Here is a 27,442-nt window from a genome sequence, read left to right as displayed (position 1 = left end):
AAATTCAGTCTTGTATAAAAAGCTACAACCTTAAGTCGTATAATTAAATACACTTCAACCACCACAATTACTTTATTTTTGTAATAAAGTTGGCTCGTGCCGGCCAGAGTAACAGTAGGATCATCTTACCGTACTACCGAATGTGGTAGTTCTACTTTTATTTAGATGCTGCTTAAACTTTACTGCTGTCTTCCTCATACTTTTTCCCTGTGCCCTCTCCGGTCCTTCCTTGTCTCTACAAGGTTTGCCTGCAGTTTTATGACGGAGGCATCCATTTTATTAGTGCAACCTCTCAGCTAATAGAGAGGATCCCAACAGGAGCGGCGAGTCAGCGTGAACAGGTGGCGCATCCTTTGTGTCGGTTGTGTAACAGCAGGGGGCACTCTTCTGCCTTCACAGCCATTTGTTGCTGCTTCTTGCCAGCCTGCATGAGTGTGCTTGCAGGTTGTGGTTGTGGTCCTGTGTGTGTGTATGTGTGTGTGTGTGTGTGTGTGCTCATGCATGCAAGTTTGTGTCCTTTGATGCACAGGAGGAAAGAACGAAATCTCTCTTTAATATGTATGGCCAGCTGTGTGTGTATGTATGTGTGTGTGTGTGTGTGTGTGCTCTTAAACATGTGCGTCTTGCTCCTTGATGACACTTAAGGTTGTGATGTCAAATGTGTGTCAGTGGAATGAAGGATGCATTCACTTAATGCTACATTTTCAGGAGGATTAATGCAAAAAACAGGACAGCACTCAAATACATCTATGTACAAAGGTTTAATATACACAGGAATATTTGGAAGGGAATGGATGGCACAAAAGCATGTTAAGTAATTGCCTTTTAAAACCTGACAAATCCATCTGCCAAGTTCTCCTTAGAGCCCCAATTATTTTTGCTTGAAAGAGATGGATACACGAGTCAGTCGAGAAAAAAAAAAAATCCGTCATCAGGATGGAAACTGCAAACACGCCTAAGTCTATTTCACCGTTGCGTTGCACATCGTGTACTGTTTATGCCGATAGTGCCCCCACTCCATGAGAAAACAAACAAATGCAGTATTAGTTTGATCTTTCATATATTCAAATAGCGCTTCTGTTAGCTCACCAGCACAATTAAACTTCAGACCTTTATCCTGTCTTCTCTGCATTCTCTTTTTATACAGACTCTGTTACAGCTGTGATACTAACTCAGAAGACAGAATTGTTAAGTTGACTTTTGTGTCTCCATTCCTGACTAATTCTGTTTATGCAGAACAACAACATGGAAAAGGGCTTCATATGCAATACAGTCAGATGCACAATTCAACCACTCAGTTGAATCATGACATCGGCAACACATGACATGCTAGCAAATAGCACATTTTGTGATACCGCGACACAATGGTGCCAGTTGGGACCCAGTGGGTTCCATGTAGATTGGTGTTCTATACTGGTATAAGGTTGTCTCATTCGACTTTGAATACTAGCGCTTTGACTTTTATGTAATAATGTGAAGACTCTTGCCCTAAGTTGGGGGTGTGTTGTAATCCTTAGTTTTTTTTGATGATAAGGAAATAATAAAATCCACTCATATTTTGCTATTCTGATATTATGGGCTGAGGGTTCATGTTTGTAGTGGTTTCATGCCAATAACGATATTGGCATGCAAGTAATGATGTAGTGCTCCATGCTAGAGTTGCAACAATTTATCGAATCAACCATTAATCGATAATTAAATTAACAACAGGTTGTTAATTAACAGGTTGAGCCCATTAACACAAACGAGCCGGTATGCTGAATTTATTTGAAAGTGGAGAACAACAAGAACAAAACAAACCTCACAAAAACTGCACTTAAATACAGTTGAAAAGTCAGCATTTCAAGAAATGCTGCAAATGTTTTGTAGACAGTACTTAAGATTTTACATTTCACAAATGGCGATTCTGCATCTTTACAGACTGAAGTTGCAACAATTAATCAAAATCAACTATTAATCGATAATTAAATTAACAACTATTGACGACTATTTTGGTATTTTATATGTTGTGGACTAAACCGCTAATGGTTTGTGTTTGGTTTTTCTTGATTGGATCCGTCTCGGACCTAACCGATTACTCACTTCACTGAAACAACAAACTTACCCCATGTGGGAATGTTAATTATGAACAAGGTGAGCCCATTAACATGAACAAGCTGGTATGCTGAATTTATTTGAAGGTGGCGCGGCTACAAGAACAAAACAAACCAACTGCTCTTTAATACATTCAGCATTTCAAGAAATGCTGCAAATGTTTTATAGACAGTACTTAAGATTTTACATTTCACAAATGGTGATTCTGCATCTTTACAGACTGAAGATAAGAAACTTTAATGAAAATGCCCTTTCACAATACTTTTTTTTTGTACTTTGAGAAAACAGTAGTCTTTTACTTTATTGTCATTTATACAGTGGACCTGAAACTTATATTGGTAATCTATTCTAGCTGCTGGTGGTGTTCTCATATATTTTTGGTTAAAAAAAAGTGTAATTTTCAGCCAAGGACACCTTTAATATACATGCCATTATTTCCAACATAAAACATTGTTTTGTAATACAAATTGGAAGTAGACCAGCGTCCCAGAGTGTATTTGACCTTGGATGTTCCACTGTATCACTTTACCTTCATGGCGCTTTAGTGATTACACCTTATTTGTCATGTCTGTCTCTTTATTGTTGCTAAGGCTGCTTGTCTCCGCTGTCCATTTAAGAAACAAATTAGGCACGCTTATCAGCGTTGTCCCATTTTATGACCTCATTATGCAGAAGGAGCCTCTCAATGCAACCGGGGTCAAGGTGTTTTCTTGTCTATTACATTTTAATAGCTGTGAGGGGAGGGGGGGGGGGGGGGGGGAATGTTGAATTTCTGATGTGGGACAAATACATATTGTATGAGTTTGAGACAAAGTAGAAGGTGAACTTTGTTATTACAATACGTTTTTTTCTTAGGATCCTCACATGCCGTCTTTATTTATATCTTAAGTGGGGCAGTGTCAGATTATCATGGATTATTATGATCATGGTTGCTCATGTGTGAGAATATGCCCATTTAAATGTGTGTGGTCTACTGGTCTTTTTTTTTTCACAGAGTGACTTCCTGCTACTTGTGTGCCTCTCTCTCACCGCCTGAAAGAGAACGGTCATCCCACGGTCAGTGCTTCCAGTATCTTCTTTCCATAATAGGGAACCTTCTTTCTAACGCATCGTTTAACTTTTTGGAGCCCTGATTGATATACGCACTCAGCACTGCCTTGGGACCTTCGTTTTTTTTTTTTTTTGCTACACACTTGCCATAGTTATTAATGACATGCATTGCTGACAGTATTCCTCAGAGACACTTTGGCCCATATTGACCAGATAGCATCCTGTATTGGACTTTAGTGCTGCAGATCTCAAATAGAGACGCATGATCAATTTTGAAATAAATCGTGTTTATTTCAACAATATCTTTATTTGTGGAACACTGGCATCAATGCTTACTTTAAACCAGGGGTCTCAAACTCAATTTACCTGGGGGCCACTGGAGCTAGGGTCTGGGCAAGGCTGGGTCGCATCAGGTTTTCCAAAAAAAACCAACGCATTTATTAAAAACAGAAAAATATACAAACTTTTTCAGTGCTTTGGTTCCGATTTTCACTGTTCCATTCCACTGTTCTCAAATATCTATTTTAATTTTCTGCACAAAATAAGATAAAAATAAATAAACAAATCAAGAATAAAGAAAATCAATCATCAGTAATCAATAAATATAATAATAATAATAAAACGGCAAATAATAAAAACTTAAGAAACCACATATAGTTGGTGGGTAGACAAATTATTTTTTTCCAGATTAAAATGAACAAAGCATTATTAGAGCCATGTAGACATGACAAAACACGACTATAGTCACATTTATACTCTTTTTATTTACAACATATTGCGCAACTGCAGGATCTTGAGACACATGCTAACTCGCAAACTAGAGAGCTAGCGACCTAAACGGTAGCCTTCAAGTTATTTCCTTTAAACTTAAATAGCCAAACACTTACCACTTCCACACGGATAGGGAGGATAACTATTAACAGTTATTTAACCTTTAACATGAACATTAATCAAACATAATATTTTTTTCTGGGTACATGATACCATACTGCATCCATATCAAACTTGCGCGGGCCGCACTAACATTAAACTTTCATATCAAGGCGGGGGCCTCAAACTAGTGTCCTGCGGGCCACATTTGGCCCGTGGGCCGCATGTTTGAGACCCCTGCTTTAAACTAAATATAATTTAGTTTTCGCCTTTTTTCTTCCTCTTGTATTTGTGTATGAACTTTTAGCATAACATTATTCCCAGTGTATGCGCCCACATAAGTGAAAAGAAGGTAGGATGTCCTGATTTGATAGATATTGACGTTTTAATGCAAGGAAACTTGGCCTTAAAAAGGGCCATGCATCATAATTGAATGAAAAGTCATCAGTCAGTGATTGTTAGTGGATGCTGCATTGCCTCCTGATGGATATTTGCTATTAAACTGCCTGAGGACAAAATAGCGTTAAACCCGTCTCAAACATCTCATTACATTTGGGCTGAAATGAAGATAACTAATATGTATTTACCGACAAAAAATGAGAGGCGGGCATCGTTGATCATATTTAAAAGGCTTTTCAATAGATGAGACAGTAATAAATATCCTAGCATAGATGAGAGGGAGGACAAGTTCTTCAATAGTCATAATCATTACAATAAGTAGTGGCACTGCCAAGGCTGCATACTTATGTTTCCATCTGAATTCATCATCTTTATTTGTCCGACAATCTATCAACACCAAATCAATGTGTCATATACGTATGTATGACAAACAAACTTCATTGAATTCAACACTTTCTTTACTTTTGGTACTTTTCTTGTTTTGCAATGAACTGTACCTTTAAGATTGAAGCTTGTTGATAAGAATAAATGCATTATTCATTCATTTTCTACCGCTTTTCCTCACGAGGGTCGCGGTGGTGCTGGAGCCTATCCCAGCTGTCTTCGGGCGAGAGGCATGGTACACCCTGGACTGGTCGCCAGCCAATCACAGGGCACATATAGACAAACAACCATTCACACTCACATTCATACCTATGGACAATTTGGAGTCGCCAATTAACCTAAACAAAAATCGCTAATATAAACATGGGCTACTGTTGCAGTCGTAACCATGAATGACGACATGAAACTCAGCTCTGAATCCCGACCTCACTTTCTGTCCGCCCATCACTCATCTCCCGGAAGGAACACATTCAGATCAACACACACAAGTCTTATTTATGTCTTAAATTGTTTATTTACTCAAACTATTACTACTGTATTGGGTAATACCAATGTAAAGGTAACTATAGGGATGTTATTTAATGTCTAGAAGGCTCTAATAACATTAAAAATGCAGTACAAAAATACTGTGGGAGGAAACCGGAGTACTCGGAGAAAACCCATGCATGCACGGGGAGAACATGCAAACTCCACACAGAGATGGCCAAGGGTGGAATTGAACCCTGGTTTCCTAGCTGTGAGGTCTGCGTGCTAACCACTCGACCGCCAGGCCGCCCTAAATGCATTATTAGAAGGCATATTTGATTGTATATACTATAGGTGAAATTTTGCAGAGGTTTCTGATCCATAAGCGTGAATGTCAACAAATGTAGCTAGAAAAATATCAGCAAAACTCGCCAAACAAGTATCAGCAAATTTAGCTGAATTACAGACATAAGCGGTTATTTGCTTATTGTAGACCATATAGCCATAACTCTGTATGGATGTCTACATTAAGGGTTCAGTTGCAGAGCAATGTTCATTGGTCACCATGACTTTGAATGTCTCCGTTTTGTCAGTAAGAAGAAAAAACCATGATGCCCAGATGTCCTTTCCATGCTGCAAAGTGGTCCAAATAAGCGCAGTGGACTCATAGGTTAGGTTGTGGACCAAAAATGCAGTCAGTCTCCTCATTGTGGACCAAATGGCCCACAGAGATGTAAACATTACATGGACGAATGGCCTACTGATCGACCTGAGAGATTGCAAAGGGAAGGTCAATGGTTTGTCCGGCAGCCTATCAGGATGGTTGTGATAGTGCCTGTGTGTGTGTGTGTGTGTGTGTGATCGAGGGCATGTGTCCATAGAAAGAAAATTGAAACACCCAGTTTTCCAAAAGGACTTAAATGTGATTGTCACAAAGGATAAGCTTTTGTTAAGCACACACACACATACGCACAAATGCACACAGCGCCGCAGGTGTTGCTGGTGATATCTACCTGCCTAATCTTTGTTCACGAGCACATTTGGAATAACAATAATGCCCCATAAGGTGAATATAAAGGTATGTTAAGGACGCATTTGTGTCATTTTCAACCAATATCAGTACTGCATCATATCAGTAGGACAATGAAACAATGTTAGGATTGTATGACCCCGCTTTATTTTACACAAGAACATCCATCCATTCTTTTTCTAAGGCACTTATCCTCTCATGGGGGTCATGGGGGTATGCTGGAGCCTATCCCAGTTGACACCCGGGAATGGTCGCCAGCCAATCACAGGGCACATATAGACAAACAATCATTCACACTCACATTCTTACCTAGGAACTATTTCAGAGTAGCAGATTAAGCTAACATGCATGCTTGGATTTTGGTAGGAAACCGGAGAACATGCAAACTCAACACACAATGCTTTGTTGTCATTAGCACTTTCTCATGTTCTCCTAATTATTATTAACAAGACAAAAATTCCATTGATATACATATATATAATGAGAGGCTGCACGGCGGGCGAGTGGTTAGTGCGCAGACCTCACAGCTAGGAGACCAGGGTTCAATTCCACCCTCGGCCATCTCTGTGTGGAGTTTGCATGTTCTCCCCGTGCATGTGTGGGTTTTTTCCGGGTACTCCGGTTTCCTCCCACATTCCAAAAACATGCTAGGTTAATTGGTGACTCCAAATTGTCCATAGGTATGAATGTGAGTGTGAATGGTTGTTTGTCTATATGTGCCCTGTGATTGGCTGGTGACCAGTCCAGGGTGTACCCCGCCTCTCGCCCGAAGACAATTGGGATAGGCTCCAGCACCCCCACGACCCTTGTGAGGAAAAGCGGTAGAAAATGAATGAATATATAATGAGTTTTCAAATTTCACAAATCTCTTCCTTGCAGTTCACGTAAATAAGTGTGCCAGAAAAAACGTGGTCCTGAAAGTACTCACAAAAATGATATTTGTGTGTAAAATGTTTAAAATACAAAGAAAAATATGGGCTGGAAGTCAAGGGATTTTACAAGGGATCATCTCGGAGGAATGAAGAAGCGCGATACAAATTGTTCATCGTTCTGTGTGCTTTCTTTGAACAAATAAACCACCCACACAGATCACTACATATACATAAAAAATACACACAAATATTAAAGACGATTTAAGGATTCCTAAACTGGAGTCTGTCTATAGTGTCCCATTTCTAAAAGAACTATTCTTCACAGTTTGTTTGGGAACTTGACTAGTTTATTAGTTGCACTGTTTGGCTGTATAATAACAGTTTTCAGTGTAAAAAAGTAGTAGGTTTGAACATTAGATGATTGGAAAGTAAGAGCATAACAGAGGCAGAAGAAGTAGGAATTGTCAGTACGTGTGTGATGAGGGAAGATTCCATAAGAGGGAGGGAAAAGGTGAGCGGTATGATTCCTTACGGAGGCTTATCACTCAGTCAGTGTTAACTCCAGCCATTAGCAGTTGTGCGTTTTAACACAACTGCCGTGCGTTCAGATGGATGGAGCTGCCACTGATCTGCCACGGCTGGACAGTCACACTAATGACTTTAACCATAAGCAAGAAAAATGTCTTTTTGCATTCCTTCTACAGAGGGAAGCATCAGATTCCACCGTCCTGTGCACAAAAGTCACCTTAAAGGGCTTTGTTCCCAGCCAATAGGAACCATTATTATTATTCTTAAATTATGTATTTGTAATAGGACGGTGAGTTTCTATTGATCCCTGAAGGTAAACTTCCACACATTCTAGCCTAAATCTTAACCACTCACAGTGAGGAAAATCATATCTTTCTTTTCCAGAAAGTGAAGCACAAAAAAATACTTTTTATTGTTTTTCGTTGAGCAATTAAACGAATTAAGGTGATGTAATCCCTGGGAGGCTGCTGTGTGGACGGCGTTTTGAATTCGTTTTGACTAAAAGCCAAAGACTGCGCTGCGGTCAAGTGGTTAGAGCGCAGACCTCACAGCTAGTAGACCTGAGTTAAATTCCACCCTCGGCCATCTCTGTGTGGAGTTTGCATGTTCTCCCCGTGCATGCGTGGGTTTTCTCCGGGTACTCTGGTTTCCTCCCACATTCCAAAAACATGCTAGGTTAATTGGTGACTCCAAATTGTCCATAGGTATGAATGTGAGTGTGAATGGTTGTTTGTCCAAATGTGCCCTGTGATTGGCTGGCGACCAGTCCAGGGTGTACCCCGCCTCTCGCCCGAAGACAGCTGGGATAGGCTCCAGCACCCCCGCGACCCTGGTGAGGAAAAAGCGGTAGAAAATGAATGAACGAATGAATATGATTTGTACCATTATTAGAGCCCTGTAGATTTGAAATAACACCCCTATAGTCACCTGTACACTACTATAATTCTTTGTTTATAACACATTGCTCAACTGTAATGGGCAGGATACGGGATTACTGTAGAGACGTAAGAGACTCCGGTTTGTTTATTGCAAAGAGTTTCAAACGGAATGAGGAATAAGGACGACGTAAGAAGCCATAAACTTACCACTTCCACACAGAGTAGGAGGAGAACTTTTTTCATTCGTATCATGTCATGTCATGGCTGATACATGCAGAGTGAGAGATGCTTGTGGTTGTTTGTTTTTGTGAATGGTTGTTTGTCTATATGTGACCCGTGATTGGCTGGCGACCTGTCCAGGGTGTACCCCGCCTCTCGCCTGATAGGGATAAGCGGTAGAAAATGAATGAATGAAAAAAGCCAAAGAAAAAGCAGCACATGTGCGTACCGTATCACTTTACTATGTATTAAAAAGGATAGGCTCCAGCATACCCATGACCCTAATGAGGATTAGCGCTATAGAAAATGAATGGATGGATTGCATTATATTGCATTTTGGTTAGAGATAGTATTTTGTAATGTAAAGATGCTGTTTTTTTATTAACGTACTATCAATCCAACCCAACCCCCCCGTAGCACATATGTTGGTGCTTTCACCGGTTCATAGACAAAGCCCCATGGGTGCTGCTTTTATTGCTTTTGTGTCATCGTGCAACATCAATATTTTGGGGGCGGTCTAACTTCATTGTTCTCGGCTCGAGTGTGCTGCTCAGATGTCACGATTGACAGGAATTTCATTTATTCACCGACTGCATGACTTTTTATTACTTACATGTTTATTACACGTTGCATTATTACCTCCACCTACCTCTGTGTCTTATACCTAAAAAGAATAACACATTTGGTTTGTTTTAAATTATTATTATATAAATTATTAACATACATCAAAAAGCAAAGCACCCGAAGCTTATAAAACGAAAAAGATAAGAACCGATACTTGCCTTTTCCGCACATATTAATTTACTCCATGCTGGGTTTGTTATTTTTTTGCCACGTTAAGAAGACGGAACATAAAAAGTAGTCAAATCACGTGCTGCTGTTTACCAATTTACTGCAGAGTTGGCGGTTGTGAAGAGAATGCTAATGAGATTTTAATGATTTTGCTTCAAGCCGCGACTTTCAAGGGTTACAGTGCTGCAACACCCCACGGTAAAGGATTTCTGTAATTACTTCAAAACCCCACTTGAATGACTGATAGGGTCACTTCTTATTTTAGTAAATAAACACATCATTGAGAGCATGCAAAGTACACGAGATCATACGATGCTTTGTTGTGTCGTCTTACATGTTTTGCTTATGGAGAGCTAATAGAATAAGGCATTGGGGAAAACGATTATGTTTTGGGTAGTTGAGGAAGCTTAGTCATACCAATGTAGAATTTCAGATTTTCACGATATTATAATCTCTCATTTTTTTTCTTTGTGGGTGTTTAACTCATTCAATGCCAGACAATTTTCAAAAGACGTCCTGCTTGGTACCGGCCTGGCTAGCTAGCTAGTTAGCCTAGTCTAGGCCGAGCTAGCCTAGTTATACCAGAAGTCTCCGCTTTGTTGATCACTGCTGCAAAATAAGTACCAGTTATCCCTCATAATTATGAGGTTAAAAATTGATATTATGAGGTAAAAAAGTAAAAAGTAAGAGATAAAAACTCATAATTACGAGATTAAAAAGTAAAAAGATAAAAATGAGATAAAAAAAACATAATTATGAGGTAAAAAGTCAAAATTATGAGATTAAAAAATCATAATTATGAGATGAATGAGATGAGTGTCGCCATTTTTGCCAAATCAAGAAGGCGGTACCTGTGGCACATGCACAGCTTGTATCTCATAATTTCGACTTTATCTCATAATTATGACTTTTTATCTCATAATTTCAGTGTTTCATCTCATAATTATGACTTTTTATCTCATAATTTTGACTTTTTATCTTATAATTAGGAGTTTTTATCTCATAATTTTGACTTTTTATCTCACAAATATGACCTTTTTATCTCATAATTAAAACTGTTATCTGATAATTTCTTCCTTGTGATTGGCTGGCGACCAGTCCAGGGTGTAGTCCGCCTCTCGCTCGAAGACAGCTGGGATAGGCTCCAACATGCCCGAGACCCTTGTGAGAATAAGCAGTAGAAAATGAATGAATGAATAATAATTAGGACTTTTTATCTCATAATTATGACTTACCATTGAAATAACTTTCAGTGGTGTAAACGGGCTTCCATATATAAAGAAGACGTGCAGGTGGACATTCTTGTGGAAGATCAAAAAAACCTTATAACCAGACCTTCTATGTTGACTGCCGGATCATTGGTAGACTTTATTTTAAGATTTGTAGCGAAGCCTGTTTTTGTGAATTGTGAATCCAAGTGAATCAGTGGTCATGTATGGAGATGTATTGTAATGTAGCTCCGTAGTAGTGACAGTGTCAGAAACCTTTGCAACATCCAACTGCTATTATTTGAGCCAACAATTGAAAGGGAAACACGGCAATAAGATGCATTTCTCCACCGATGCGTGTAATATCTCATGAATCAAAGACTGAAATTTCACGGGTAAGTGCGGAAAATTAAAATGTCCACACGATGACGAGCCGTAATGAACTGAAGACACACGCCTTGGGTTGTCCTGAGACGAGGAAAGTTTAATTGAGGTTGTATTAGGAGGAGAGGGGGGGGGGGGGGGGGGGGTGCTCATAAAACTTGTCGGGCTAATAATGATAATGTTTGGCCTGGGGTCGAGGCCAATTTTCATCCGTTGCCTGCAAAGGGAGAGTGACTCTGAGGCACTCTGCAGTGTAAAGTCAGGCCATGGAGAGAGCGTAATAATTACACTGCTTAACTTTTAATTATGGTCTGCCTTATTGGCTTTTATTGTCCAAACAAGCCTGTTTTAAATCCAGCGAGAAATGAATCAAGAGGTCATTCCAAGTGCTCTGCCAGTATTGGATGTCTTTACATGGAGATATTTTTAGCAAAAATCTATTGTTTCTTTGCTGTTCACTGCAAAAAAAATTTTTGTCGTGTTTCATTTTAGTTCTCTTGGAAGTGGTCGAGCTGATCAGGGTTTCCTTTTGAAGTCTGTTTATGTCCCCAGGGTGCGAATAACTTAGCTGTGCTTCCCTAAACATGCATATATCAAGCTAGAGAAAGCAATGAATCAGCTTGTTTGCATTTAAATGAGCGTCTTACAGCAGCAAGTCCTTCAGAAATAACCCTAGTAAGCCATGGGAGACTTTTTTAAGGATACACTCCATCACGATTGTGTATTCTCTTTAACTAGTGTCCCACTTTGTCACATTTTAGGACATTTCTTGAATATGTTTATGATGTGTGAATGACACCCTGGGATTTAGTTGACAAAATCCCGTCGCCACTGCGGTAGTTACCGCCGGAGACTTGTCACCCACTGACACTTTTTGATGGAAGCAGAAAAGCATGAAATTGAAAATAAACCATTGGATAAATGGACTTGTCTCCAGCCTGAGGAGCACTCCTCTTAACCAACTACACTTTCACCTTCACTTTATTCAAAATGGATGATGAAAAGCCAATGTGTAAATGTGATACATTTGGAATGTTGTTGTTGGTTATGTGTTAGCAGGGTAATGCAGAAGAAACTGCTTATTTGACCATGAATCATGTTAAATGACATTTTAATTTGCAGCAGATTCAGATAAATTGATGTTGGATTTCTTTCCTATTTGTTAGCATTTTGCTTAATTTTCTCCATGAATAATTCATTGGTGTTAATGACAAACATATGCACGAGGTAGATTTGCAATTTGGTGCCGCTCTAAATTAGGAAAGTTTGTCTTTGTTGGAGGTTTTATAGCCATTGTCGTAAAAGAAACTACCACCTGGTTGATTTTGTGATTAGACCAATTACCATTGAGCCTCTTAAGGGTGTAAACTTTGTCATGTTTACAGTACAGGTGTTGTGGATGTGTGGACTTCAGATGCAGGTTAGTGAGTCTGAAAAGCTGACAAGCTCTAACGCCACCAAAGGAGGAAGCCAAAGCCAAAGACAATGGTGCCCAACCACTATTGAAAAAAGGCACCATGAAAACTTACCGCTATAAAACAAAGAAACGCAGACAGCCAGTCTGGATGGCAGGAAAACAACTGGACATACTATGAGACACTACAACGATTACACGGCCAAAAAGTAAAAGAAATCCAAGTGAGTGCATCCTTTGAGCTTGGAAGAAAGAAAATGGCATCTCCTGGCTTCAAACAAGTAGCCAGGCAGCCAAGCAGCAGCAGTAGGGGTGTGCAGTTGTCCAAACTCCAGCTGGAGCCAGGCACTGTGAAAGCAGACAATACACAAATGGCTGCCAATAGCAAAACCACACAAAGTACAGAACAGAAGGGGCAAATATGCAACGTAAAGGCGACCTTTTATGCTTTTTCCACTTTTCTGACTTATAAATGTAGTTAGAATGTTGTATTCTCGTGTTAAACGATGCACAAATTTCAGATAATGAGGTTTGCGCATTTGGAAGTTAGCCCTGAATGAAGTTTCAGATGTCTCAAAACGCTCTGTTTCAACGGGCTTTGCAAAACTGTTCCTTTGGGATGTCACAGAGAATGGCCTTCCTTTATGGGCGTGGCTGTAAGCCAGATAAGCTCTTTTACATTTACATTGTTAGCAGTGGCTCATAGGAAGTGTTTCTTCCGGTGAAAGGGAAAGCTACATTTGTTGACAATTCCTAACGACGCAAACATCAGGCACAAGTAGTTGGAGTTACTGATTCCGTACCAACAAAAAAAAAATATTTTAATCTGTCAATGGCATTTAACGCTGGACTGTTTTGTGAACATGGGGGAAGTATGCAGCTGGATTAGCCGACTAACTGTAGCTGAAGCCTGACACCTTTCCGACGTTACTTGGTTGTGTCAAAGAGTCAGAAGAGCAGGCATTAAGTAACAATTTATCAGTATCCTAACCGTGTTTATTTTGTCTAAGTAATGGAAAAAAGGTGGTTGTCTGTGTAGCAATATATAGTGTGCATACAGAGAGCAGATGATATATTCGAAGTTCATCAAGTCTAGAGTTGCTAGGTTGATAGGTAGTCCCGCAAAAAACATTTAATGACCACATTACACGTTACCGATGCTTTAGAAAACACTAAAATGCTAAATGCTATGTCTTGATGTAACCTCTTTTCTTGAGAAACTTCGGACTGTCCAGTCACTACTTCCGAATCGGATTCGGGATCCAACACATATGACTGTATGTTAAAAGCTAAACCGTTTATCAACTCCTAAAAAGTTTGGTTCACAGATAGCGAACTTCGGAGTGTGACCAACAACAGTAGAGTGGGCGGGCCTGGGGGTCGGGCCGTGGGTGGAGTTAATTTAAACTGACCATTTTTTGGTCCATTATTCCTTGTGCATCCCAAGTGGCATTGACCAAATGGAAGAAGAATACCAATGTGGCTAAAATCACAATAATGCATAATTTGTGGTTCTGTTTTGAGTGAAGGTCGTCTAGAGTGGGTCATGAGCCTTTTTTCAAGAGACTGTGAAAGGCTTTTTGTGCTAATGAGATGCAAAATAGCCTGGGTGGACAAGGACAGGGCATGACAACATATGTGTATAGATAATCCAGACATTATTGCTTCAGTATTTGCATGTTGGCTTCATGTTGCCATAATATAAATGTTTGGAATAATAGAGGTTAATCTTTACTATCATTGAATCTAAAAATGCATCCTATTTAGTCCGGATCCAAAGATGCTGAGCTTGTACGTCCTCCCTTTGGTAAAAAAAAAAAAAATGGCAGTTGACGGGTCTTCTGTCCTGAAAGTACTGGACGACCAATCGTCTGTTCAATTGTGAAAGGTCATAGGGACTCTAATGAGGTGCCTGCTGGGAAAATAACAAGACCCTTATGCCTCAATAGATACCTCTTCATGTCACTGGAGGTCAGCTTGCAGCACCATGGAGAAGCTTCATCCTGGTGATGGTTACATTGTGAACCAATCAAATCCTTTCTAATGGTCATCTCAGGGTAATGGTCCTTTTAAAGCTAATTATTTTCTAATTGGCATTTCTGTTATAGATGATCTATCACAAAGATTCCTTTGGCATCAATGTTCACAGTGTCAAGAGTGTATTCGTTTCCTATTGGCTCCAATTAACGAGTAACTACGGAAAGATAGCGATGGGGTTAAAATATGCACATGCCCCCTCTCACCCTTACAGCTGGAGCATTTGAAAAAGGACTCCATCATTTAGAGGCGGGCGACTTGAGCTTTTAATGAACTAATTAGAAGAACACTTGGTCTATCAAGCCTGAGCGCATTAGGTTAGTCATTTAACCTGACAAAGACTTATACACTAAAACTGACTGAATATAAAACATAGAATATTTTTTATTCAGTGTCTGAGTATCTAGAGATAATTACAAATTACAAAAAGTGTTTTTTTTAAAAGTATATTCATAATAAAATGTACCCACAAGACACTTCATTAGGTTATATGTGAGACTCATTAATTCATAGTGGGCTGACACTGCTTTAAAAAATGATAACATATGATGTAACTTAGGCGGCACGGCAGTCTAGTGGTTAGCGCGCAGACCTCACAGCTAGGAGACCAGGGTTCAATTCCACCCTCGGCCATCTCTGTGTGGAGTTTGCATGTTCTCCCCGTGCATGCGTGGGTTTACTCCGGTTTCCTCCCACATTCCAAAAACATGCTAGGTTAATTGGCGACTCCAAATTGTCCATAGGTATGAATGTGAGTGTGAATGGTTGTTTGTCTATATGTGCCCTGTGATTGGCTGGCGACCAGTCCAGGGTGTACCCCGCCTCTCGCCCAAAGACAGCTGGGATAGGCTCCAGCACCCCCGCGACCCTCGTGAGGAAAAAGCGGTAGAAAATGAATGAATGACTGAATGATGTAACTTGAGAAAGACACACTCCTTTGAGACTTTGTATACAATATACGACACAATGGCTGCCATATCTGTTGGTGGACCTGACAGGAGACATGCTGAAACCACAGCATGTGTGCAAGTATAACACAAGCTAAAGGAGGAGGCGTCCATACAGCGCTGACCAAAGGTGAAAACGGGTGGGGGGGCGGGGGGTAGTGTTTGATGTCCTTCCGTCCGTCACAGTTGACAGAATGTGGGCGAGGGGATCCGTCTGTGTTGTTGACAATGCACATATAAGCACACTGTGGATTTGATGTTTGCTGACACTCTGTCACGCTGTTACAAAAAAAAGAGGAGGAGGTAGGCCTTGAAAGAGCTGAAAAAGGGGGCCTTTGCTTGTATTGCCACTTGGCTTGTTCGCGCTACCTAGAAAGGATCATTTACGGTATATGCCCACTTATTGTGGTGGGTTACCAGGACCTTCAGCGAATGGTGAAAAACAACAAATAACTGACTATAACTAACTATTTCAGATCGACATTTGCAATTAAAATTGCATAACTATTAGATTCCATTTATGCAGCTCCAAAACCATCCATTTCTCTTTTCAATTACCATTGTTCACCTGCATTTTAAAGGGGACCTATAATGCTATAATGCTATAATGCTTTTTGCCCTTTGTATTGAATTTTACACTCCTTTAGAGCAGCTACACACAATAACCAGCACAGAAAGTAGGGATGAGATTGGCCCATACCGATACCGATCACATACGTACATGCAGTGTAAATGTTTAAATGTACTACTGGCTATATTAGGGGTCACCAAGGTTTTTATTTGTGAGAGCTACTTTTACACAATGAAAATGTCCATAATATTAACCAAATGCTGATATCCACAACTCACGTTTGGTATTTCATAATGCATTTATTTCTCGTCTTCCCACATTATTACCTGAAAACGCTGAGACCGACGTCATCGCAGAGTCAGAAATGCTTTCTTTCCCTGATATTGGCGATTAGCGATTGGAGCACCACTAACAGAAAGCTTTCTGGATCTTCTCGAATCTGCACCTATTCAGCTGTATTCTTTTAGATTTCGTGTTTCCCTCGAAAAAGGTCTGTTTTAATTTATTGCACTCACAGCCGGCCTCCAGGCACCCCCACTCCACTGTGGTTGGTCACATTCCCAAGTGCTTACGAGGACTTCCGGTGTTGTGCAGGTAGCTGCCGAACCCACCTTTGTAGGCGTTGATAATAAACTGATATTTATCTTTATAAAATTGCACTTTTAACTTACAGCCATATGTGTTGGATCCCGAATGTGCGCATTATTACGTGGACATGTGCTCTCTCAAAACTTTGGGGATGCCGCTTAAACACTTGTGGGTTTTACACCAGCTATGCCTTTAATATGCTTGCATTTCTGTATCTGTGAAAGCACATGAACATTATCTAGTCGCCTGTAAAGCAACTTATTAAGTTGACCAAGTTGCCCAGGAACATTTGGAGACTGTGATACTTCTGTTATGAGTACTAATTATTCTCAAGGCATATTTCTATCCCTTAAAGTTCAGTGTGATCACCCAACTTTGACTTTAACTCTGGTGGGCATATAAATGTATTAATAATGCATCATTCTTATTGCCTCTGTCTGTGGGGAATTTGCATATATATTAGATTATCATTAGATTATCATCACAGCATCCATAATGTACGAGTGAGGAATGCGCTTCGGAACCTCATGGCAGTCGCCAACATGTATTATACTGTGTATTCATATGTCAAAGTATACACAGTATATGCATTCTATGTATACTTGCATTTAGAGTAGCAATCAGCACTGCCATTCTAAACCGAGTCTTGTCTTGACTTAAAGGAGGAAAGGGAATGCTGAAGAAGGAGGGGGGAAAAAAAATCCTCCTGAGACAGTAAGCGAGAAAAGATAAAGACAGCATTAAAACATCAAAACCGGATGTCCCAGAACTTCCTAATCCTGCAAGATTATGACTCACGGTTAATTCACAAGGTCACCCAGAGATGAACTCTGAATTAACACCCACTTCACCAGAAGGTGGCTCCTACTTTTGAACCTGGAGCTGTTCAAACGTTTGCAAAACCTGATATTAACATTTCAACGCTCATCGCAGCAGTAGAGGAGGATCAGTCGTCTTCTTCTAGTAGAAAGTCAGCAAAATACCCTATAGACTTGTTATAAACACAATATTGTTTTTTTGCTGCAATTTTTCATGATCTCTAGACCTATCTGTAAAATTGTGTTTACTAAATCTGTCAGTGAGCATTCATAATTCATCCACCTCACAAGTGTGCCGTGCATGATTATGCTACAACAAGAGGTGATGGTCATGGGTGAATGGCACAACAATCCCATCTTGGTATCTCTGTGCAGTCAAAATGGCATCAATAACGTGCGTCATTGTTGTGGATCGAGTGCTTCTTGGTGGCAGTGGGGTCATGGTATGGAGAGGTGTATATTATGGACACATTAGTGGGATCTTCATAGTTGAATCTGATTATTTGGATTTTGATCATAGTCGACTAATAGTCAACTTTCATAAATAAACACTGTGCAAAATAAGACTATACTCCGGTATGCAGACAAATAAAAATTATGACGGTCATAATACAATTTGGGAAGCTGCACATTTCTATGTGGCACAAACATCCCAATAAAAACAAAGTAAAGTGCAAAGTATGAAATGCTGCCCTGCGATTGGCTGACGACCGATCCAGGTTGGGTGTGAACTGCTAATACATTCATTCATTCATTTTCTACCGCTTTTCCTCACAAGGGTCGCGGGGGGTTGCTGGAGCCTATCCCAGCTGTCTTCGGGCGAGAGGCGGGGTACACCCTGGACCGGTGGCCAGCCAATCACAGGGCACATATAGACAGACAACCATTCACACTCACATTCATACCTATGGACAATTTGGAGTCGCCAATTAACCTAACATGTTTTTACCCGGAGAAAACCCACGCATGCACGGGGAGAACATGCAAACTCCACACAGAGTACCTGAGGTTGGAATTGAACCTGAGTCTCCTAGCTGTGAGGTCTGCGCGCTAACCACTCGGCCACCGTGCCGCCACTGCTAATACAATCAAGTGAAATTATTCAGCATGTCAACAAACGAAGCATGACGGATTGTATTATTTAATACTTACTTTTTTACTTAATACTTACTTAAAAATCATTCCAGACTGCAGACATACTGAGCTAGCAAACTTGTTGCTGTGTGGAGCATGTCACCACTTGCCCGCCAATATCATTTTCGCCAAAAAAAACGATACTGTTATGAACCAATATGTCATTTTTGTCATAGTAATATCAAACTGATATTATCGAACATCCCTAATTAGCGATGCTAATTTCATTATTATTTCACCTAAAACGGCCTGTTAGTGGTTCAAGCAGACCAATGAAAGTCTATGAAGACAAATTAACTACTTCTGACTCCTTTTAGGGAGTCATTCAGCCAGGAAAATGAAAATAAAAAGCAATGGTCTTTGGCTCACCATCAAAAGTCATTATCTCGTAGAATGGGACATTTTTTTTTGTGAGGCTTATTGTGAACAATGCTCTTTTTCGGGCCCAATAAAACATTTTAATGTGTGTCGGTTAAGCACAGATTTCATAAATGATAAATTTGATTACAAATATAGGGCAATATCCTTGTACAGTTGAGTTAAATTGGTCAGCAGAGAATCAGGTATATATCGCTCATTCCATGGGGTGCTTCCCATTATTTATCCTCCCACCTTGATCAAACCTAGAAGGCGCTCCACAAATAAACATCAGTCAATCCTAGGGGGACGGATCGTGCTTCTGGGTCACAGGAAAATGATCTTGACGCTCCGCTGAGCTGCAGAAAGCAACATCCACATCAATGGGGCGAGCCTGCCAGGACTTAATGAAGCTTTCATCACTTTCCCGTGATGTAATGAAGCGTGCTCGCCGTGACAAGGAAGGTATGACTGAATCAATATTGGATTTCATAGGACAGCACGGACACATACAGTCACATCAACAAGCCCCATTTGGCCGATAGAATCGGTCTGCCTTTTGACTGGACAACTGTGGAGCTTTTTAAGTCCAACTGCCCCCAAAAACTGGGAAATTTATAGTTCAGTGCACATTTTCCGCAAATATCAGCATCGGAGCTGTCAGCAAATCTTCAGCTCAGTGAGCACCTAAAAAAGTCATTCATCCCTGTCCCTCCTCCTTCTCCTGGGATCTAAAACCACCAAAGTCGTCTTCTTCTGCATCACAATTGAACAGCTTCATAATTTTTTCATCACACACATTGTCGGTTTCTCTGTCTTCTTTCATTGTCACTCTTTAGACAACTTAACATCCCAAACTATACCTCAGAAATATGTACTGATACAAGATAACAAAACACAACATTAAAAAGTTTTCCCATTAAGCAATCTACAACACAATCATTGGGGTGCTGCAATGACGTCAGCTTCCATTCTGGCTCAATTGTAAAACTATAAAAAAATATGTTTTCACAATTGAAAATCAAATCACAACAATTCAAATCACAATTGAACAGCCTCATTATTTTTTCATCACACACTTTGTCGGTTTCTCTCTCTTCTTTCATTGTCACTCTTTACACAACTTAACATCCCAAGCTTATACCTCAGAAATATGTACCGATACAAGTTAAAAAAACACAACTTTAAAAAGTTTTCCCATAAAGCAATCTACAACACAATCCTTGGGGTGCTGCAATGACGTCAGCCTCCATTCGGGCTTAACTGTAAAATTATACAAAAAAGATGTTTTCAAAATTAAAAATCAAATCACAACAATTCAAATCACAATTGAACAGCCTCATATTTTTTTCATCACACACTTTGTCGGTTTCTCTCTCTTCTTCTTTCATTGTCACTCTTTGTGTCACTTTTGTCTCAAGGCAGATTAGCCATTTATGTTGAGCTAAAGCTCTTGATCGTGCAGTAGTCCAGTCTTTTGAAACCCCGTTGTGATAGTGGAGGGTTGGCGGTCTTAGAAGTCTGAACAGAAGCTGTAGTCTTTTCTACACTTTTATCAAACTTTCTTAAGATTTGTGAGACTTTAAGGCATGATATTAGCTTCCACGTCACACATGCTTGTCACTACTTCATGAATTTTTAGCCATAAATTAGCCACATCACTCAAACCATGAGAGCATATTACTCTCAATTTCTATGTATTTATTCCAAGATATATATTTAATTTTATTTTATTAACCTTTATGTGAACATCAAAATAACAAAAAAATGCGTGTTTATACATACTGTATGTATAGGCGGTGGGCTGTCACCATTATACTATATCACCTGCCTTCCTATTAAATTAAACAAGCACTTAATAACTGTAAATTTGCTCCATTCTTTATTGTCATGAGTCTAGTTAACCATGAAACAAATGTCACATACAGTATGATAGTTGATAACTAACATACAAAAAATAGCAAAAATTTTCACAGACTATGCTTGATTTCAGACAGGTGTCACTTTTTTAGGGTGTTCATCAGCAGCAGAAAACTGGAAGTTCTTGATCTACACAAGATCTTTCATTTCCTCACTCTTTTAGTCATTTGTTTTCTTGCTCTTTATGCCATCTCCGATTGCAACAAAAGATGTCAACGTTCTTTTCTATTGCAATCATTAATAAGGTCACAGAGAGAAAAGACGCATCGCCGTCATCACGATTAGCTTTTGACTTGTGCACTGACAGGCGTTACAAGCTATTGTCATCCCATGTGACCCTGGAAACTCAAAATATAGACTATAAATTCTCTTGTCACATCAATCATAAATCTTCAAAAACACAGGAAATGAGCATGTCTGACTTTGTTTGTTTGTGCCAAAATTACCAGCAATGACTCACCATTAATAATAAAGTATATTCATAATTACTGTATATTCCGGTGCATAAGCCATACATCAGTGAGGCAAATTTATAGGTAAATTCTAGTCTTGTGACAACTCTTTTACTTAAGAACTACTACTAATTGTTTAAATACTGTGCAGTTCGCGGATGTTTGGTGAAAGGGTAGCTATTTCTTCGGCAGGAACCAATCATGCACTCAGTGCACTCACAAGTTTGTCAACCCATGGGAAATTGCAGTATGTCGTTATGACTCAATGTCATCTTACTAAGATCAGTGTACTAACATATGATTCATCACACAGCAACTTAACATCCCTAGCTTATACCTCAGAAATATGTACCGATACGAGTTAAAAAAAACACAACATTAAAAAGTTTTCCTATAAAGCAATCAAACCCAATCATTGGGGTGCTGCAATGACGTCAGCCTCCATTCGGGCTCAATTGTAAAACTATATAAAAAAAAGATGTTTTGTGTTAAGACTTTTTGCTTTCTGGAACAGATTAATTGGATTTACATTATTTCTTTTGGCAAGAATTAATTCAGTTGACATCCATTTCAGTTAAAGTCGGACCTCGTGGAACGAATTCATAACACTAACCAAGGTTCCACTGTGTTATGTAAAGTGACTTTAAGCATTTTCTATGCGCAAAACTCATTTTAAACAAAAGAAAATGTCTTCTCCACACCCTTCAGTTATTTTTAACCACTCGGAGGGGAAGCCAGAGGCATGTTTTTTTTTATATTGTTTTAGCTGACGACTGAATTTCATAATTGACTTCTCCAAAAGCAGAACAACTTTTTCTTGCATGACATATATATGAGTTAGTTGCTTAGTCATGCATATTTCAAGACGCAAGGTAGGGAATCCTTTACATAAAATAACAGAAGAATTGAACTTCATTTTCATTCATTCATTCTTTTCCATTGTGAACTTTTCCAAAACGTTCCTATTGACCCTGGTATTTTGAAATATCCTTTTGAAGGTTCACAGAATTGTTTAGGGCGACGTCGCTGCTGGAGCCCATGTTTGAGGATTGTCGACAGAATTGTCCAGAAGCAATAACTTCATTGTCTGTGTCTAGATAACTATTTCAGGGTGATGTATTGTTTTTGCACTTTTTTTTTGTTGCAGTTTCTGAACATTGTTTTTGCTTTTGCACTTCTATTTCTGCATTTTTATTGTTAAAAAACAGGACATGTAAACATATACAATTCCAGGAACCTTTGTTCCTTTTACTTGCGGTGCAAAAATGGCTAGTAATGGCTTAGTGGCTAGTGCTTTATTCAGTCAGAACTGAGCCGGAATCCTCAGCACCCACATGCCGTCAACTTATTTATGTTGCTTTTACCCGACAACTTTGACAGCCTGCTGAGGTTCATAATGCATCTAAAAGTTCAATGCGGGATTATGCAGAGAAATCCATAAGAGGATAAAAGTGCTCATATCAAATTCATTTGACAAACACTACCTTTCTTATAAGAGCCTTGTGTTATAGACAGGGCAGAAATATTAATTGTAGTTATTTGCACTTAATACATGTACTAATAATAGTTTATTACCATAAATACATGCATTGTAGTCAGTGTGTTTATTAACCTAAACCGCAAAGAGTTGCTTTGTTTTTGGGACAGACTGTAAACACACCAAACAACACATTTGAAAGAGTGTAGCCAATCAGCATCCAGATGTCGTTGTGTTTTGAGGGGATGGAGTACTGCTGCAAGTGGCGTAATCCCAGTTGTATCAATCTGAGCAGAGATGATCCCTGACAGGAAGTCCATGTTGTCTCCACGCAGCAAACACACAGCTTAAGACTCTATTTTGGTAACAATATCACAACATCCTTTCAGAAATCCCATCCTCATTTGCGGAATACAGACAATTAGCCAGAAACGCCATCACCGCAGCCTATCAGTAAAATCCTGTTTAAAAAATAAAAAATAAAAAGATGTGTACACCGGAAATAAACTGTGGACTCATTAAAAGAGAAATAACATGTCATCTGTTGGATGATTTGCATGAAAGTTGCTGCCTTGATGATGATAAGTGGATGTAATTATTTACCAATCAAAAATGAAACGACAGCAGATCCGATTTTATGCTTCAGATAAGCTTCTTAAGAGGATGATTAGATGATGATAGCATCTGGAAAGTCTGACACCGGAACCACAAGAGCCCAAGTGAAGTTTGGAAGCAGGATTACGCAGAAATCCTAAACTGTTTTGGTGTTAAAAATTAGAACATGAACGGTCAAACCTCAAGGTCCGACTGTTAATACTAACAGGAAGTACATTTAATATCAGGCTAGTATCGGCATTACCAGTCCGACACTTCTTTACAGACATTACATACATAATTCTTATATTTTAAACTCTGAAGTATGTTGAAGTAGTGGGGTGAATTACAATACTGCTAAGCTAATATGTACAACAGAATAAAGAACCAAACCATTCAGTTCTTGTACAATCGGAACAGGAGCCTGGTCCAGATTGCCAGCATTAAGTGGAGTCTGTTTCCGATGGGGGTCGGTCTCCGCCAAGACTACCAATTCTGTTCATAATTTTCATGGTCAGAATTTCTAGGTGTAGCCAAGGCATCATGGGAGTCCAGTTCAGGGACCCTTAGGATCTCGTCTCTGCTATTTGCAGACGATGTGGTCCTGATGGCCTCTTTGGGTTCTTCAGTGTTCATTCATTCATTCATTTTCTACCGCTTTTCCTCACGAGGGTCGTGGGGGTGCTGGAGCCTATCCCAGCTGTCTTCAGGCGAGAGGCGGGGTACACCCTGGACTGGTCTCTTCAGTGTTTACTGGGGTAATTTTCTGGGATGAGACTTGGCACCTCCAAACCTGAGGCCATGGTTCTCAGTCAGAAAAGGGTCAATTGCGCCCTTCAGGTTAGGAATGAGGTCCTGCCCCATGTGGAGGAGTTCAAGTATCTCAGGGTCTTGTTTACGAGTCAGGGAAGGTTGAGTTCAACGATGCGGTTGCAGTACCGGACCATGGTGGTAAAAATAGAGCTGAGTCTGCAGGGGCTCGGAGTGGAGCCACGACACCTTCACATCAAGACGACCAGTTGAAGTGGCTCTGGCATCTTGTCCGGATGCGTCCCAGATGCCTCTTTGGTGAGGTGTTCCAGGCTTGACCAGCTGGTAGAAAGCCTGGGGGCAGACCTAGGACACACTGGACGGATTATGTCTCACAGCTGTCCTGGGAACACCACAGTGTCCTAGTGGTGGAACTGGAGGAGGTGGCCTGGGTCTGGGAAGTCTGGGCTTTTCGACTGATATTGCTTACCCGGACCCGGACTAGGATAAGCGTAGGAAATGGATGGATGCATGGAAGAAATTTCCGACACAAGTTTTGACACCCTAAATTTAAGGTACTGTTGGATCCCAATATTTTATGGATCCTAACTTGGTTCATGCACCACCCCTCAAAGATTCACGTTTTTACAGAATCCTGCAAAATTCCCATACAAAGAAAAACCTAAACCAAGACTCCTGAAGACTATCCTTTCCTAGGATCCAAGTAGCTCCTCCTCTAAAAGATTTTGAACTTTGGAAGTACCATGGTACTTCAGTTTTTGTTATTAATTCTCTCCAGAAGGTCAGATAAAAACCGTAACGTTTGTAAACAGAATTTTTCCAAAATCCTGTAAATCCATTTAATCCATTCAGACACCCAAAATCGTTGGGTCTAACCTTGCTAAAGGCAACCAGCCAGCAACCTCTTGCTGAGTTGATAATATCAACTTGTGTGTGTGTGTGTGTGTGTTTTGGAAGGGGGTCACGTCAGGCTGATAAAGTGAGGACAGATGACGAGATTGTTACTCTTAGTCTCCAGGTGACAAGTGCAGATGTCCTTCTTCCCAAAGTTGCTTGGCCACCTGTGTCTCCAACCATCTGGAAGAATCTCAGCAGCAGAACATTTATCAGTAGTGGAGAAGATGCTAAATGTCAAAAGAAAACACTTCATATTCTTTTTATGCGCTGCCCTCTTATAGTAGCCTCTGATTTTGGAGGATAGATTGTTTGTGCCTTGAGTGCTTCCACTAATTGGCTCTCCTGTCTTGAGTCAGCATTTCATTACCGAGTCTGTCTGGGTTTAAGAATTTGCAACAGCGGCCGGCTTGTTACCAAAATCCTAACTAATTGATGTCGTCCCCTTGCTCCCTTGACAAAGGATTATTTTCTCTCCCTGCCATGGTGGTAAGCTTTGAAGTATAGGGGGACATTATAAATAAAAAAAACACGCTGTGTTTTTGCTCTGCAGCTTGCTTGTTTTTGGTCGGTCTGCAGGGATACGGAGAGATGTGAGGGGTTTTGAAGTCGAGTCATTTATTCCGAAGCTGTCAGCTTCTTCTCCTCCCATCGGTTTTCCCCCAGTCCACTTTTTGTCTTGGGAGGTGAGCTCCCAGACTGGAAGAGCTTTTGCTTCTTCCTCTCTAGCAAATTTAAGGGTTTTTCCATTGAGTATGTTTTGTGTACAAACTGGCAGAGGATTTGAAAAAGGCGGCACTTGAACACTATCTTCAAATGCAAGCTTTTAGAGAAGCTTCTTCATGCCCTTTTCTCACATCTCTGGTGCTTTTTTAATAAGAGCTCATTCTCCCGAGACTTTGCCAATGAATGGCTGCAGCTTGTGGAGAGACGGTGGCAGCATGACAGTTTTTAAAAGTGAGGGATAGTGAGACTCTACTCAGATAATATAACATGGCCCTACTCCTCAACCCCCCAAAAATATGTTTTTGGGGCCATTTCCGCTTCCCTCACTTATCATAAAACTAGATTAGATTAGATTAGATTAGATTAGATATTAGATTAGATAGAAAATTTACATTGCTCAGCAGCAAATAGGACATAACCAGTTAAATAGTAAAAAATAAACAAACTAAAAATAGACAATACAAACAACCTAAAAGGTATTAACAAATACCCAAAATTATATACAAATACAGTTTACATTATAAGGTTTTCTATTCCCTAGAATGAGAAATCGTATGCAGAAATTCACTTATCACGGTCGGGCTGGAATCAATTAATTGCGATAAACGAGGGATTATTTACTCTACATGAATAATATACTGTAACTTGCACACATTTCCACTTCCCTCCCTTATCATAAAACTAGATTAGATTAGATATACCGTTATTTGTCCGTCAGTGGGAAAATTTACATTGTTCAGCAGCAAATAGGACAGAACCAGTCAAATAGTAAAAAAAAAATAAACAAACTAAAAATAGACAATACAAACAACCTAAAAGGTATTAACAAATACCCACAATTATATACAAATATAGTTTACAATATAAGGTTTCTATTCTCTGGAATGAGAAATCGTATGCAGAAATTCACTTATCACGGTCGGGCTGGAATCAATTAATTGCGATAAACGAGGGATTATTTACTCTACATGAATAATATACTGTAACTGTAACTGTAACTGTAACTATACTGTAACACACATTTCTACTTCCCTCCCTTATCATAAAACTACATTAGATTAGATTAGATATACCGTTATTTGTCCCTCATTGGGAAAATTTACATTGCTCAGCAGCAAATAGGACAGAACCAGTTAAATAGTAAAAAATAAACAAACTAAAATAGACAATACAAACAACCTAAAAGGTATTAACAAATACTCAAAATTATATACAAATACAGTTTACAATCTATTCCCTAGAATGAGAAATCGTATGCAGAAATTCACTTATCACGGTCGGGCTGGAATCCATTAATTGCGATAAACGAGGGATTATTTACTGTATTTTGCCCAGTGTTTTTTCCACCTTGGCAACAACCCCAGGCTCCACCCTTTTCTGTCCCAGCACTCAACCGAAGTTCTCATCAATGCTTTGGTCACTTCTTCGTCTTAATTATTATTATTCACTAATTCACTACTCACTGGTCTGCCACTGAAACTCATCCATCAATTACAGCTCATTCAAAACGCTGCTGCCAGAATAATTACCCACGCTAAATCCTCAGACCACATCACATTCCCTTTCAGC

The 27,442-nt window shown here is 39.7% G+C and overlaps 1 long non-coding RNA gene across 2 annotated transcripts in view; it reads left to right on the top strand.

The window, feature by feature from the left end:
- The window catches only part of LOC131137859 (uncharacterized), a 116,395-nt gene that overhangs the window by 78,488 nt on the left and 10,465 nt on the right, over positions 1-27,442 (top strand). The window contains exons 3-4 of one of the 2 annotated variants that reach the window (XR_009131990.1): positions 3,089-3,150; positions 22,410-22,482. This is a non-coding gene — a long non-coding RNA (uncharacterized LOC131137859). Of the gene's footprint in view, positions 1-3,088; positions 3,151-22,409; positions 22,483-27,442 lie in introns of those variants that run through there. The other variant, XR_009131991.1, reaches the window with a different exon arrangement.

Source organism: Doryrhamphus excisus, chromosome 11, assembly GCF_030265055.1.
Source record: "Doryrhamphus excisus isolate RoL2022-K1 chromosome 11, RoL_Dexc_1.0, whole genome shotgun sequence".
Classification (NCBI taxonomy): Eukaryota; Metazoa; Chordata; class Actinopteri; order Syngnathiformes; family Syngnathidae; genus Doryrhamphus; species Doryrhamphus excisus.
Note: the sequence above shows the minus strand (reverse complement) of the source record. Positions and strands in the feature narration are given on the sequence as shown.